The following is a 16,899-nucleotide window of genomic DNA, read 5'->3' as shown; positions in this document are numbered from 1 at the left end:
GGGGAGCCCTTACAATCATGGTGAGAGGTGAAAGAGAAGCAAAGTCACATCACATCTTAAGTGGTGGCAGGAAGAGAGCGTGTGCAGGGGAACTCCCCATTATGAAACCATCAGATCTCATGAGACTCATTCACAATCATGAGAATAGCATGGGAAAAACCAACCCCCATGATTCAGTTACCTCCTACCTGGTCCCTCCCATGACATGTGGGGATTATTACAATTCAAGGTGAGATGTGGGTGGGGATGCATTGTCAAATCATATCAATAGCTATGTATTTTTTACTTTTCTTTTTGTTGTTGTTGCTTAATAAAGACAAATTTAATAAAAACCTACCATGTGCCAAAAAACTGTACTTGGCATTTCGGCATTTGAAGTCTTTCTTTTCAGGATATTGCCTTTTTGAAGTTATCTCCAAGTTTCTCTATCACACATTTTCACAATGGGGGATAAATAAATAACTAATATTTAAATCAATTTTCATTATCTCTCTGCTGAATAGGATTATTACAAGTGTGTGGGAAGGGAGTTGAAATATTTTTTAAAAAATCATATACATGCTTACCTTTTTGCGAGCAAAATTCATGATATATTCAAGTCAAATATTAGCATTACCAACTAGGCAAGTTATCTAACCAGGACTCGTGAATTACAAAGTATTTGATAAAATCAAATAGATTTCTTTCTTTCTATTTTTATACGTTTTGAAGTAGAATCTGAAAGAATAGATCCAATATTAAAGTATTTCGGAACACTTATTTGTGCTTTTATATTTATTTATGCTAATTGAATAAAAATATGGATATTCCTTAGAGCTTACTATAAGAAGATTAATAATGCAGCTTGCTTCCTTATTTCTCTCCACTTCTTATCACCTACCTTCCAAAAGAAAAACTAACTTTATGTATGTATGTATGTATGTATGTATGTATGTATGTATTTATGAGACAGAGTCTCACTCTGTGGCCCAGACTAGAGTGCAGTGGTGTGAATATGGTCCGCCGCAGCCTCTGTCCCCTGGGCTCAAGTGATCCTCCCACGCTGGCCTCCCAAAGTGCTGGGGTTACAGGTGTGAGCCACTACACCTGGCCAACAAACTAATTTTAAATAAAACATACATAATGTCTGGAAAAATAAAAGTAGATGATCGTATAATGTTTCATGCTAACAAGAAGTTTAGGTACAGAAAACAGAAGTTATACACTGTAAGAAAGATATGGCTTGGGAGGTTGAGGGGGGCAGATCACGAGGTCAAGAGATCTAGAACATCCTGGTCAACATGGTGAAACCCCATCTCTACTAAAAATACAAACATTAGCTGGGCATAGTGGCGGGCGTCTGTAATCCTAGCTACTCAGGAGGCTGAGGCAGGAGAATCTCTTGAACCCGGAGTCGGAGGTTGCAGTGAGCCGAGACTGTGCCACTGCACTCCAGTCTGATGACAGAGTGAGACTCCGTCTCAAAAAAAAAGAAAAAGAAAAGAAAAGAAAAAAAAATACCGTATCTTGTGTTTCCTAGACTTGTTATTCTAAAAAGAATATTTTAATATCTTCTTCAACTGCAAAATTACCACTGATCTAAGAGTAAAGAAGGCAGGCTCTTATCCTGTCCTTAGTAGATATTTTTTTTTCTCTGTCTTCAGCATATCATATGTGCATTATTTGATAAGGAGTGCCAAGCTACCAAGTGTAACTGCTTAATATTGAAATGGGAACATTTCCATTGTCTCCCTTGCAGGGCGTGAGACTTGGTATGGCTCACTTCTTCAGTGCCCTGCTGCTCGAACCTGTAGGGGGAGCATGCAGGCAGGCAGGCAGGCTGTGGGGCTTTGACGCCAAGGCAGAGTCTCCGGGTGAATGTTTACAGCTGAAGGCCTCCTGGGCGTGTGTTACAGTGTGAGCTTTCGGTTTAGCCATCTGCAGGCGGCTTGTGTTAATCAGCTCAGTTAGACCCTCTGCCTTATCGCAAGGACAGAGGGCTTGCTTTCTGTATCCCAGGTTCTTGCCTAAGTGTACTGGAAAAAATCGGATCACACATGGGCTTGGAATGAGTGCAAGAATTTTCATTGAGTGGTGGTGGCTCTCAGCGAGGTGGATGGGGAGGCCAGAAAGAGGATGGAGTGGGAAGGTGGTTTTCCCCTGGAGTCGGGCTGCCCAGCGGTGGGACTGTCCTCTGACCTCCCCAGCCAAACTCCCTGTCATTCCGCCAGTCTATGGCCTGCCGATGCCTGTCGGTGCCTGTCACTGTGCTCTTCCGCTGGAGTGTTCCTCTGAATGTCCAGCCGCTTGTGTCTTAAGTGTTCCTCTCCACGTCCAGCCACTTGTGTCTCTGCCCACTAGGGTCTCGGGGGTTTTTATAGGCACAGGATGAGAGAGTGGCGGGCCAGGGTGGTCTTGGAAAATGCAACATTTGGACATGAAGGCAAGAATGGCTGTCCTCAACTAAGTCCCTGGGCGCCGGCCCCGGGAGTGGAGCCCTAGCCAAGGACCCGCCCCCCTCCCGTATCAGTATGATGATGGAAAACGTTTCCATTTCACAGGAACACAGTTTATATTTTTGCTTCTGTGGATTGATTTTGTGCAATAAGGAGAGATTCGTTATCACATGATTTTTGTCAGATGGACAGTAATCATTGATCACTCTTACAGCAATAACATTTTATAGGCAATTATTTACAGTCTATTTAATCACAGAGAGGTGAATTCAGTTGAAATTTGTTCTGTGTCTAAGAATTCAAAATTTGGAGAGTAGAATTATAACAGTAACTATCACCCTGAGTATTTTTTAAAAGCATGGTATGAAAATTGTGCCAAGTATTGACCAATTTGGCTTGCTTAATTTTGCCTTATGGAAACTATTATGACACTTGAAAATTTATTCCTCTAATTCTTTGTCATTAATTACCTTACATGTACATTCTTCCCAATTGTAACTCTGATATTATGTATAAATAGGTCCATCTGAACAGTTTGTTGGGGGAAAAGGCTGTCTAGGAACATGTCAGTCTCAAAAAGTCTAAAGTTTTCCATAAAATGATTTTATTTTCTGTAACAGTTCTACCTTTGCAAATGTGCCTAAACTTTTATAAACTTACAACTGTGTATTTTTTTCTCTTACTCAGGAAAATGAATGGCATTAACGGAGTGATGACATTTTCTCTTGCTATCACTTGAGTAATCAAGCATCACCTCATTAGTATTAAGCACTTTCCCTTGTGTCTGTAATTTATAGCGAGAACAAGCCACTCTGTGGCTAATGCAACCTGGCATGCCCTAACACATTATTGTTTCCCTTGCCCTGGTCCACTGTGTTAACTGGAGGTCATATTTCTATCTCCTTTGTCAATTACGGGCTTATCTTAGGATATTCTGATCCTATTCTCCCTATGACCTAAGAGGACATCATCTTAGCCATCTTTTTCTAAATTCCAAACTATACTTTATGTCAATGTCCTTTCATACAATTTGGATAATACATTATGCCAATTACATCCACAGAAGGTTAACCTGACAATTTAGACGTGTTATAGCTGGCCTTACCTGTAACATGATTGATTGAATGCTTGAGTTGATTCAATCAGACAATGAAATTGTAAAAAGGATAAGACCATTCACTTTCCATAAAATTGCACTGTTTTTAAGTCTTTAAAATTGAAACACCTTGAAAAGTTCCCTACGTTATAGATTTTCTTTTGTACAGGTGCCAATGGTAACTTTGTATGCTTAATTCTGAGGGGAAAGTAGAGTAGGTGAAAAGGATAGCACACATTTGGCAATCAAGTCGAGTGATTTTCATTTCATTAGGCTTCAGAATTTAAGCTGTTCTCAATAAGACAAATGTGTTCCCTTTATTCTAATATATAAAGCATGATTATTTCAAATTACTTACTTGGCTATTTGGTACATATTCTAAGATTATAAAAGGTGAATTAGTTAATACTTTTGAATTTCAAGTGTTAACTTTAATATTCCATTACTTTTGTGGTATATAGGAGCATGCGTACATGTGTGTTTTTTTTTTTTTTTTTTTTTTTTTTTGAGACGGAGTCTCGCTCTGTCGCCCGGGCTGGAGTGCAGTGGCCGGATCTCAGCTCATCAGCTCACTGCAAGCTCCGCCTCCCGGGTTCACGCCATTCTCCTACCTCAGCCTCCCGAGTACCTGGGACTACAGGCGCCAGCCACCTCGCCCGGCTAGTTTTTTGTATTTTTTTTAGTAGAGACGGGGTTTCACCATGTTAGCCAGGATGGTCTCCATCTCCTGACCTCGTGATCCGCCCGTCTCGGCCTCCCAAAGTGCTGGGATTACAGGCTTGAGCCACCGCGCCCGGCCTCACATGTGTATGTTGAATGGAGATATGTGTGTGTGCCTACCTATAAGGAAAATCTTTCCTGCTCATAACTTCTCAAAATGTAACTACTAAAATTAAGAAAATACTATTCAAGGAGGTATTTTTGTAATGTATAAATTTCATTGAAAACTTTTGAAAAATAATATTTCTCGTATAAAATATTAATAACTTTCAATCGAAAAATATTATACATATAAATTTATTATAGGGTAAGTTTTACTGCAAATATCTGTGACCTATGCTGGGGAATCAAAAGTAATATCCTCATTTTAAAATTCACTGGCATCTGTATATACACAGTGACTGTATCTTTTCCACATCAGTTCAGCATATGAGGCTACAGTGATCAGGTCACTTGCATTAAATTAAAGGAAAAACAATCTTAATTTAGTCCTTGTTATTCTTCTGCCTGAAAATATTCTTCCCCAGACAACCATGTGCTTCACGCCTTCACCTCCTTTATTCTTTGCTCAGAGAATCCTTTCCAATTAGTTGTATTTAAATTACCACATCAGTTACTGAAACTTACATAGTATATTTATTTTCTCACTTGCATGATTCTTGTCTATTTCTTCCCCTTACGATGTAGTCTCTGGGAGATCAGGAAAGTTTGTCTGTTATGTTTCCCCTGTATCTCCAAGGCTTCCATGAGTGCCTAACACATAATAAGTGCTCAACAGATATTTACTGAAAGGATAAACAAAATCTGTCTTATTTTTGTTTCTTATAAATAATTTAGTATTTACTGATTAATCAATAATTTTTCTTGATCATATTTCACATTATTTATTTTATTCACTTGAACAGGTTAAAGAAAAAGCATTATTTTGATAATTTGGTATAACTTAGGTACATACATATGTCAATTTGCATGCACTGAAAGATTAAGAACTCTACAAAATATATTTATCTTCTAGATTCCCTGTGGTAGAGATTCTAGTCGTGTGTTAGTCCATTCTCATGCTGCTATGAAGAAATACCCGGGAGTGGGTAATTTATGAAGAGCTTTAATTGACTCACAGTTCTGCATGGCTGGGGAGGCCTCAGGAAACTTACAGTCATGGTTCAAGGCACCTCTTCACAGGGCAGAAGGAGAGAGAAGAATAAGGGGGAGAAAAGTCTCCTTATAAAACCGTCAGATATCATGAGAACTCACTTTCATGAGAACAGCATGGGAGAACCGACCGCATGACCTAATTACCTCCCACGAGGTTCCTTCCCCAGCACATGAGGATTACGATCTGGATTACAATTCAAGATGAGATTTTGGGTAGGGACACATCCAAACTATATTGAGTAGTGAGTGATCTTCAGAGTGCTGTATATTTCTGGGATAATCATTCTGACAGGATTTTCTTAAAATTAACGTAAAATACAGAGAAGAATTTTTTCAAGTATAATCAGGAAGAGAGTTGTCCCAATGAACTTGCCATAGATGTTGTACTTGTTATTCCTTTGGGTTATTTTTAAATCATATCCTTGATCCTCTCTTAGCCTTGTTTCAGAGATCTTGACCAATTTTTAAATCTGGGGATGGATCTTAAGCCTCTACACACATCTGTATAAGATGTGTGAGGCAAATAAAATAGCAAATAAATGAACACTGAAGCTTATTCATATCTTTTGTGTGGAAAGTCACGGAAAATGATGAGCAAATGTATGGCTGTACATTGATCCTAGTACTTAAAAATGAAAGTCACAATGCATTTAATTCTTCTGGTTGCTAAGGGACCTCTGTATCCAGAGTGTAAATTTTCGAAGCACAAAGCCTGCTATGTGCTCTCTATTCACCGATTCTCAATTTGCAAACATATAGGAGCTCTCAGGGGGGATTTTTTTAAAAATGTGTCTTTATGAAGAACAAATCAGATCAGACTAATCTAATTCCCTCTGTGACATAGTGACAGACCCTGTGGTTAAGAGGAAAGCAATAGATACAAGATCTTTATTTTAGTCAGGCTTCTAGTTCATTCTCATATGACGTTAATTAGGGAGCAGCAAAGCAGAGTTGAGATCCTGCTATTAAAGCATGGGTCTGCAACTGCTTGGAAGGTCACACTCAAAGAGTAGTTATTAATCGGTTGACGCTGCCCTGAGGGATGGGGGTGGCTATTGAGTGATGCTTCAGATACTGTCCTAGGTCCATTACTGTATCTTTATCAATGACTGGGATGATTAAGTAGAGCTCTTACTCCTTAAGTTCATGGATAACATCAAGTTGGGAGGGGTAACTGTCCTTGGAGAATAAACTTGAAAATTTAAATGACCTTCTTGAGACGAGAAAGTGGCTTGTGCAAACACAACAAAGGAGAAAGGATTACATCCTAGGAAAAAATGTGAGGGGAAGCAAACAAAAACAACTCAACAAACTGAAAGTGGGAAGTTGTAGGACTATATTTTTAGGTAGCCACAATGGGAGAGTGCAGTTAAATTAGCCCCCAAAGAGGATGACTTAAAAATACTTACCATTCTCCCAAATGACTGCACTGCATATAAGAATATGGAGAAGTTCCTGCTTTTGAGTAGAATGTAGAATGTGGCACTCTCCATTCTTGTCAGTTAAACTGCTCATCACCTATTCAATTTTACATACCTGTCTTTACTTGATATCCTAGGCTAGCCACACCTTTAGATTCCTTTCTACCTCATTAGAACATAGGAAAAAGACTTTCTGACAGACAAAGAAGATAATACCACTTACGGGTATCTATTTGTTTGCTAAATGGAGTGCGCATTTTATTTTCCTTGACCCTATTTTGCTCAAACTGGCTGTCTTGGTTTCTGTTATCCTATCCTCTTAGTTTTTAGCAAAATATTGTAATCATTGATTTTCCTTATATTCTAGTCTCATGGTTTTTGATCAGTAGGCGAATTTCATCACCTTGATTTATTGGGTATGGTAATCTGGCTACTTGCTAAACTTGACCATAATAACATTGCAGTGTCATTTAATATCACAGTGCTTTCAGACTCTTGCATGTCTGCTTCTTTCAACCTCTGACCTCATCCCAGATGATAACTTGTCAGTTTTGACTCCCTGCCAAGATTTAACCCAGGACCTAACCTTGATTTCTGGTGTTTATTTGTTCTCTATCTCCAAATTGATTACCTGGCTTCAGACCTCTGACACCCTTTTGGCCACCTTCTCTAGCCTACATACACAGGGCTGGGCTTGAGCTCCATGCCTGCCTACTATGTGAATATCTTAAATGATATTTATTGCTTTGGAGATGGGAAAGATTCTAAAAGTATCTTAAAACAAAATCATTGTAAAATTAAAACCATACCAAAAAAAAAAAAAAAAAAAAACCCAGAGGAAATAATAATCCCTTGCATTTCCCATTCTTTTCCACTAAGAATGTTTCTTGATAAAATCTGGTATATAATCATCCAGGTGTGTATACCTATAACATTTGATACATAATAAATATTTTTAATAAGATGATATAATTTGCTGCAACTTTCTTTTTCATCAGTTTCCTTTTGATGAATGTTTCTATGTTTCTCCTATTATAAAAAGTACTATATCTATATCCTCATAAATTTATCTTTGACATCTTTGACATTTATATATATGTTTCTAGGATAAATTTATTGAAATGTAACTGATAGAAATTGAAAGAAACTGTGATGATGTCTTGATGACACAGGGATTTGATTGCAGTCTATCTTAAAATGCTCAAGCTTCAGGTAAATATCTATAAATTAAATTGTGAGCCATCTAATTTTCCACGTTTTTAACAAAAAAACCTTTTAAAACTTAAACATAAAAATAATAGCAATATGTGTAATTTATATTTGAAAAAATATCTGTAATATCTGAAATTTTCTTTCTGAAGCTCAATTGTGCTATCTAAGCTCGTAAGCCAAGGAGAATAGTTTTCACACTGTTATTTTAAAGGAACTTTACATGTCCCCCCTGCCCAATAATCCAACTTTTGTTTCTTTCAATTATTTTTTTTAATTTGATATAAATTTAGATTCAATATTTTGGGTTTCACTCAAAATCTTCTTTTGTAGATTACCACAATGAAAGATACACATCTCTGACCATTGAACACAACTTTTAAAACATTTCAAAATAAATTAAGAGCCAAAAAAAGCGTTAGAATATCAATATAGTTTCTTTTCCTTATTGGAGAGCAAACCTTTAGCGATATCCTTGGGGCCCTTGAATTATCTATTAGCATGTGGCATTTCAGATTCACAGGTCTAAATTTTCTACTCTAGTCTACTTCTATTTTCAAACTCAGTTTCTAAAATACCAGAAGTTTTCCTTAAAAGCTAAAATGTTAGGAACAGCTTTCTTGTGGAAGGCACTGCTTCTGTTATAAAGCTTTGGGTTTTCTGGTTAAATAGAAATGTTTACCTGAAGTAAACATGATATAAGACTGAGAGCCTGAAATGGGCTTATAATTTTATTAGGTTCCCCAAAAGAATCATTTTGAGTAAGGTGGCTGATGTAATCAGTATTTTGGGGAAAAAAATATAAAAGGTGAAATGTGCTAAAGTATTTTACTTGTACTTTACAACCATGAAAAGGAAGAGTGAAATTGATTAGAGATTAAAACATAGATACTCTCACAGTCAGAAAAGAAATTGAAAAGAAATAGGCAATCATAGGAAAAGGAATTTTTAAGGAAACAATTTTCAAAATTATGACATTATTATTCTGCAATGTGGAGCTCTCCAGGTTTGTGAAGAGGTGTGTGATCATCGTTCTTCATTTTTCTTCTGTGACATGGTAAGATAGGACTTCAAGATGAGTCATGTTATGTACACATAAAAACAAAAGAAACACACCCAGACGGCTTTTCTTGAATCCCAGTGAACAAGAATGTGAACAGATACAAAACAAGAATACTTACAAGACTGAAACAATATAGGATCAATTTATTCTTATATCATGCTGGGTTTTAAATTTTCATTATTGAATTTTAAAAATTATTTGTGGGTTCTATGACTTAAGTAGGTCAGGTACTCTGGTATATATTTTAGTTATCACCTTATCAGGGGGATAACATACTCTTACACTACATCCAGGAGACCAGTAGATGGATGTCCATTTTGCTACACAGACTTAATAGTGCAGATGATCCCTGGTTTAGGATGCTTCAACTTAAGATGTTTCAACTTTACAAATGTAATTCCGTTATAAATTGAGGAGCATCTGGATTTATATTGCTTTGACTTAGGATTTTTCTATTTCACAACGGGTTTATCAGGGCATTAAGTTCACTTTTCACTTACGACATTTTCAACTTACGGTATTTTTGACTTATGATAGGTACATTGGAATGTAACTCCATCATCAGTAAGTCAAGGAGCATCTACATATGAAAGATCTGGAATGTATTTTTAAGGTACAAGTTACAACATTCCTGTGATCACAGTAAGACACATCAAAAAAAAAAAAAAAAAAGTCTAAGGTCCACAGAAAATCTTCGCCTCTGGGAAGATTTTTCATGGCCCTTTCCAAATTCCCCTGGTTACTAGCTATCATTTTATTTTCTGAACTGCTAATGTATCCTGTAAATGAATCTTTCTGAGTATCCATAACACTTTATTGCACGTGTTTTTCACATATCTAACTCCTTGTATCCAAATTAGGTATATCTTATTTGACTACCCATGGTGCATATGACAGTACCTAATGTCTAGTAAGTACCAAATAAATACTATTGATTATTTGCTGAATCTTTTTTTTTTTTTTTTTTTTTTTTTTTTTGAGATGGAGTCTTGCTCTGTCGCCCAGGCTGGAGTGTCGTGGCCTCTGCAAGCTCCGCCTCCTGGGTTTACGCCATTCACCTGCCTCAGCCTCCCGAGTAGCTGGGACTACAGGCACCGGCCACCTCGCCTGGCTAGTTTTTTTGTATTTTTTAGTAGAGATGGGGTTTCACTGTATTAGCCAGGATGGTCTCGATCTCCTGACCTCGTGATCCACCCGCCTCGGCCTCCCAAAATGCTGGGATTACAGGCTTGAGCCACCGCACCCGGCCTATTTGCTGAATCTTAAAGCATCCTCTGAATTGACTCCAATCTACTTATCGTTACAATTTTTGTCATAAAATAATATGTGCAAAAAAGGAACTATTTATTGTGTCCATTTTGCATAAAGCAACAATGAATTACTTTTACATGTGGGAGAATATTAGCTGTCATACAAAGCAAATAGATTGTATTTTGAATTATGAAATTAACAAGGTAGACATATATAAACATGAATAATGCATACATATTTGTGTGTATTATATATATATATACATGCATAATGCATACATATATAAGTGTGCATACATATATACATAATATATAAATACATATATATACATGGGGAGAGAGAGAGAGAATTGAATACACATAGAAAATTGCAGAGGCCTATAGAACAATCTATGCAAAGTGTGGTTCATGTACTGGCTATCAATTCTCAAACTGTTAGTTACTGGTCTGCAGTAAGATGAAGCACTTGAGCTGAAAAGTAAATCAGATATAGAAGTAAGCATGATATTTAGTAGAGCTGAAAAGTTCTTGTTGAAGAAAACAGTGACTTGATTTACATGCTGGCACAAGTTCCTGATCTTATTGTGGGCTGGCATTTCAAGTAGCATTGCAATATAAAACTAATGTGTTTAATCTGCATGCAGAAGAATCTATGCTCTGTACATTTCTACCACTTTAGCTGTTGACCGTGCAGCTAAATGCAAAGAAAGATGATTCACTGACTTACAATATCCCATTAGTTCATGTACCATGAGAGAATACCTCAACTTTATGATAATATAAAAGTACTACATATAATAGGAACATCAACAGAAAAACAGGCAAAAGAAACAATTTGGATTTTTAGGTAAGTGCTCATAAACACATCAATGAGTTCAACATCATAATGAATGGATAAATGTAAATGGAGACTATGATAGACACCATATCTCACCTATTGAATCCCTCCCAAATTTAAAAATTTGATAGTCTCAAGTGCCGACAAGGATGCAGAGTATGAGCACTTATCTACTGCCAGTATCTAAAATGGTAAATTTATACGATTATTTTGCTTCTATTTGTCATGCTTCAGGACTTCTCTGTCCTACTATCTTATTCTCTTGGATTCCTTCAGTGTCCATGTTATTGAGTGTCCTTTACTATTTTCTATTCAGTGCCTACTCACTTGGAACCATAGTATATGTAGACTGTCTTATATTGTTATTTTAATAACTTCAGTCCATGCTTATTCTCCTTCATTTTCCCAAATAGGTTGCAAAATCCTTGGGGGCAAAAATGTATTATGAACATGTATTTTGTATTTCATTGTTATTAATCCCCTCAGAATCCAGCACAATGCTTCTTATAAAGAGTGTAGTTAAATTCATATTTGTAAATGAGATTGAAAGATAATGATATATTATCCTAAATGGAGTAGAGAAAAAAATGGTGAGGAGAAAAGGAAAGTTTTTAACCATCTTTGTCTCCAGAGGTATTCTCACTTGGATGCAGTGAGAATAAGGACCAATGCTCTATTAACAGCTTTAGTTTATTTCTAAAATGAAAAGAAATGAGAATAAAAGCTAACATGTATGACTTGGAGTGGAGTTGGGGAAGAGCAAGGGCAGAGGGTGAGATCACACAACTAAAGAATATTAGAGCAAAAAGAGACTAGAGGTAAAATTGAGGATCAATCATTTTATCATTGAGCATTCTAAGGCCCAGAAAAGTTAATCAGGAGGATGTCTAGCTACTTATTCACAAACCCTATGTTTCTGATCACTTTACATAGCAAACAGGATGTTTTCAAAGAACAAACAAGGAAAGTAGAATATATTACTATTTGGGCATAGTTAAAAATGTTATCCTCATAAACATAAAAGAAAACATGTAGCTTGAAGGAGAAATTTGCCCAAGATTAGAAACAAGAATCTATAATAGATGTTTAAAAACTGTTGAGCCAATGATACTACTAGAGGCAGTCAAACCACCCCTTCTCTCCCCAAAGAGGAGCTAGGTTTATTCTAGAGTAGCCAGCCAGGTCAGGCAATGTGCCCACTGTGTCACTGATCCAGCCTTGCTATCAATTGGTAACTAAGTGGAGTTCCTGGTGATGCATTTCCACTGACATCATGATTCTGAAGTACTCCTGGCTATCACTTTCAGTCTTTGGATACTTATATTCTCCTGAGTGGCCAGAATGAGATTAAATTGGTAGCAAAGAGCTACCAAAAATTTTGTGAATTCTCTTGCAACATGTTCAGTTGTCAAAGCCAAATGCAATCAACAGGCAGTCGTATTCTATTGTTGTAATACACATTATTTTATATTGTTTTGTAACAATAAAGACTAGATCAATTAGAAAGCTCTCAAGGTTCATTTTAAAGAAGGACTTGACTTTTATTATAATTTTGCTAAAGATAATCTTAGAAGGAGGTTTGAATTAATAATAACTCAGATTTCTGAAAGGAGAATTTTGTTTAGTGTTCATAGTGCTTAAATATACCTCATACTCTTTAAATAACATATAGACATATACATCAGATAAGCATAGAGGAAAAATGGAAACCATTGAGATGTACGTATTCTTTAACAATTTGTCTTTATATAACATTATGTGGTCATATTCTGAGAGGCAGGTAAAGGAGTTGATCCAATGATAACCTGTGAACTTCAGATTGTTGTTTAATAAAACAACATGACCATCTGTGTTAAGGAATAACCATATTCACATTTAAACTTCTTTAGGCAATTTACACTGTTTTCCATTGCACTTTTTTTGTGTGTGCATGTTGCAGTGTTAGTGGCAAATGTGGATGAGGTGGTGATTTGGAGAGTTAACTGTGTTACAAGCCGTGATTCTTCCATTGTCTTATTGTGTGACTTCATTGAAATAACTTACCTTTTCTGTGTATTTTGTTTGTCAAACTGTAAAATACTTGCATGTAAAGTATTTGTGAGGCTAAGTTAGGCGAGAGACAGCAAGCATTTTCAGCTCTTCAGATTATATATGCCATATAAATACAAAATACAGACATCTGTATTCATTGAACGGAATTTTGCTGTGACAACTATAAATACAGAAATATATATTTGGCTACTTAAATTGATCATTGGTTGAAACATTTATTTAAAAAATGAGCTATACTTCTGAGATATTATCATCCACTCAGTGCAACAGACTTGACCGCCACAAGACAGCCCTCTGATTATTACTGTGAAGCATGAGTTGTGTGAACTCTGTTTCTGGATTTGTGTTTAAAAAAGCTTTTTATTTGCAAGATATTGCCTAACCTCAATTACTGAGTGATACACAGACAATCGACTCCATATTTACTACATATGAAAATACCATAATATTGACTCCAACTCTGAGCCAGGGATGTGCTTGTTATAGTCTTCCTTCCTCTTTTTTAAAGATCGTTTGTGCTTTATCTCCAGGTCACATATTATGGTGGCTGTAATTGTAGCTATTTTGTACATTCAATGGCATCTCTGCTAATGGTTCTTCGGTGGAAGTGACTATTACTACTTTCACAAATAAAGCTTTTTAAAGACCTTTTCTTTTAAAAATAAAATGTGCCAAAAGTGTTACAGATGTTGATAGGCTTTCAAATCTTCTCAGAATTATTTCAAATTGTATGTTTTATGTAACACATAAGACTCATTGCCGGGCGCGGTGGCTCAAGGCTGTAATCCCAGGACTTTGGGAGGCGGAGACGGGCGGATCATGAGGTCAGGAGATCGAGACCATCCTGGCTAACATGGTGAAACCCAGTCTCTACTAAAAAATACAAAAAATTAGCCAGGCGAGGTGGCAGGCGCCTGTAGTCCCAGCTACTTGGGAGGCTGAGGCAGGAGAATGGCGTAAACCCGGGAGGTGGAGCTTGCAGTGAGCTGAGATCCGGCCACTGCACTCCAGCCTGGGCGACAGAGGGAGACTCCGTCTCAAAAAAAAAAAAAAAAAAAAAAAAAAAGACTCATTGACACAGTAGCTAGAGATGCTTCTAAAGCAAATATTTTTGAGATCTGAAAATACAAGTGTATATATAGGTTTTCTTATACTTTTCATAGTCCACATTTTATGAAAGCATGTGGGAAGATAAATCTACCATACAATTAGGGAATAAAAGAATATTAAGTGAGTTGACCAAGCTAATTATAACTCTTATTTTGTGTTAACACAGTCCTTTGAATACTACAGATATTATTAAATTGTCTTCTTTGTGTCTCTGTACTCCGGGTATTTTTTAAATTCTTATTTAGATAGTCACAAGAAAGACATTACAGTATAAAGATCTTTTTTAGATAATTAAAAGTAATCTCGTATTTTGTATTCCACTCCCAAGGAAATGAATTGTTTTCAAGTGTCTATAGTTTATAATTGAATCTTTAGTATCCTAAGAAATCTAAAACTTGCAATAGCCTTGCTGTCTTTTTAAAGCATCTATGTACACAAAGTCATAGAAGTTCATGCTTCCTGTTTGATACCTATGATTTCTGAGCTCTAATTTCTGACATCAACAAGTCAGAATATGATGTTGGGAACAGAAAGGGAAATATTACGTCTCTGGGTCAAATGTGAATCTAAAATTCATTAATTTTTCTTTAATTTTTTCTTTATCTACTAGTCCTGGACAGATACTTAGGTTGTTTCCGTAGTTTGGCCATTGTGAATAATGCTGCAATGCACATGGGAGCACAGATAGCTCTACGACACGCTGATTTTATTTCCTTTGGGGTACACATTCAGAAGGGGGACTGCTGGGTCACATGGTACTATGGTAGGGAAAAGTGATCATAAAGTAGTACTCATCATTTCCGGATGTGCGAACATCATCTGGCATTAAAATAGTGAGAGAGAACTCGGAGCTCACAGTGGAGTTAAAGAGGAGTTAAAATACCTCCAGTGACGGAAATCCCACTTTAATTCCATCGTTCAGCTGAGGTACACCAGTCAGACATGCTGTCTTGCTTCACTAAGAAGAGGGCATGTCACTGTTTCATTAAAACAGACAGAATAAGACTGAGAGAGTGTATATCCTTGGCAATATAGAGTTTAATTATGGAATACAATAAGATTTCAGACTACCTTAAGATGAGGATTTGCATTGTTATAGCTTAGTAACTTCTGTTTCCAGAGAGGTGTAAATTGGTTATGACCTTGGAGTCTTTATATTACAGTTACATATTTTCTTAATGCAAGATTTATAAATGCAGTTCTTATCAGAGTAAACTTTTAAAACTTCCGAAAGAAACCCCTCATAATTAGAACAGTTGGGAGATGCTGTACTCAGCTCCTACATTTTATTTATAACAGAGAAGAAAGATATTCAAGACACTGGATCAAGACTGTTCAAATTTGAAACACACCATATGTGTAATGTTGACCTGGTAACTTCACTTCTTGGTGCTTCAGTGTCATTATCTGAAAAGTGAGAATGGAAATAATACCTAAGGTTTATTGTGAAGATTAAGTTCGAGAACACGTATGAAAAACTGGGAACAGTGCCTGGCACTTAATAAATGTTCAATAAGTTATAGCTGTTACTTTTACTTTAATTTTATATAGTATATACTGAAGGCATACAACATGATGTATTGATAAACATATGCACAGTGAAATGATTGCTACAGTCAAGCATATTAATGTGTCCATCTCCTCACATGCATATTTTCATTTTGTAGTCAGAACACCTGAATTCTGCTCAGCAGATTTTCAGCATACAATGAAATAAATACTCCTCAAGAAGAGCAACTCCAAGACACATAATTGTCAGATTCACCAAAGTTGAAGTGAAGGAAACAATGTTAAGGGCAGCCAGAGAGAAAGGTCAAGTTACCCACAAAGGGAAGCCCATCAGACTAACAGCAGATCTCTCGGCAGAAACTCTACAAGCCAGAATAGAGTGGGGGCCAATATTCATCGTTCTTAAACAAAAGAATATTCAACCCAGAATTTCATATCCAGCCAAACTAAGCTTTATAAGTGAAGAAGAAACAAAATCCTTTATGGATAAGCAAATGCTGAGAGGTTTTGTCACCACCAGGGCTGCCCTACAAGACCTCCTGAAGGAAGCACTACACATGGAAAGGAACAACCAGTACCAGCCACTGCAAAAACATGCCAAATTGTAGAGACTATCGATGCTACGAAGAAATTGCATCAACTAACGAGCAAAATAACCACCTAATATCATAATGACAGGATCAAATTTACACATAACAATATTAACCTTAAATGTAAATGGGCTAAATGCTCCCATTAAAAGACACACACTGACAAATTGGATAAAGAGTCAAGACCTATCACTGTGCTGTATTCAGGAGACCCATCTCATGTGCAGAGACACACATAGGCTCAAAATAAAGGGATGGAGGAAGATCTACCAAGCAAATAGAAAACAAAAAAAAGGCAGGGGTTGCAATCCTAGTCTCTGATAAAACAGACTTTAAACCAACAAAGATCAAAAGAGACCAAGAAGGTCATTACATAATGGTAAAGGGATCAATTCAACAAGAAGAGCTAACTATTCTAAATATATATGCACCCAATACAGGAGCACCCAGA

General features: G+C 36.6%; 1 long non-coding RNA gene across 2 annotated transcripts in view; it reads left to right on the top strand.

Moving 5' to 3' along the window:
- Nucleotides 1-6,936: 6,936 nt before the first annotated feature.
- The window catches only part of LOC108539966 (uncharacterized), a 15,099-nt gene continuing 5,136 nt past the window's right edge, over nucleotides 6,937-16,899 (top strand). The window contains exons 1-3 of one of the 2 annotated variants that reach the window (XR_001888538.1): nucleotides 6,937-7,052; nucleotides 7,934-8,039; nucleotides 9,035-9,093. This is a non-coding gene — a long non-coding RNA (uncharacterized LOC108539966). The remainder of the gene's footprint in view (nucleotides 7,053-7,933; nucleotides 8,040-9,034; nucleotides 9,094-16,899) is intronic. The other variant, XR_001888537.1, reaches the window with a different exon arrangement.

This window comes from Rhinopithecus bieti, unplaced genomic scaffold, assembly GCF_001698545.2.
Source record: "Rhinopithecus bieti isolate Rb0 unplaced genomic scaffold, ASM169854v2 scaffold_17743, whole genome shotgun sequence".
Classification (NCBI taxonomy): domain Eukaryota; kingdom Metazoa; phylum Chordata; class Mammalia; order Primates; family Cercopithecidae; genus Rhinopithecus; species Rhinopithecus bieti.
The sequence above is the reverse complement of the archived record's forward strand: the minus strand, read 5'-3'. Positions and strand labels throughout refer to the sequence as shown.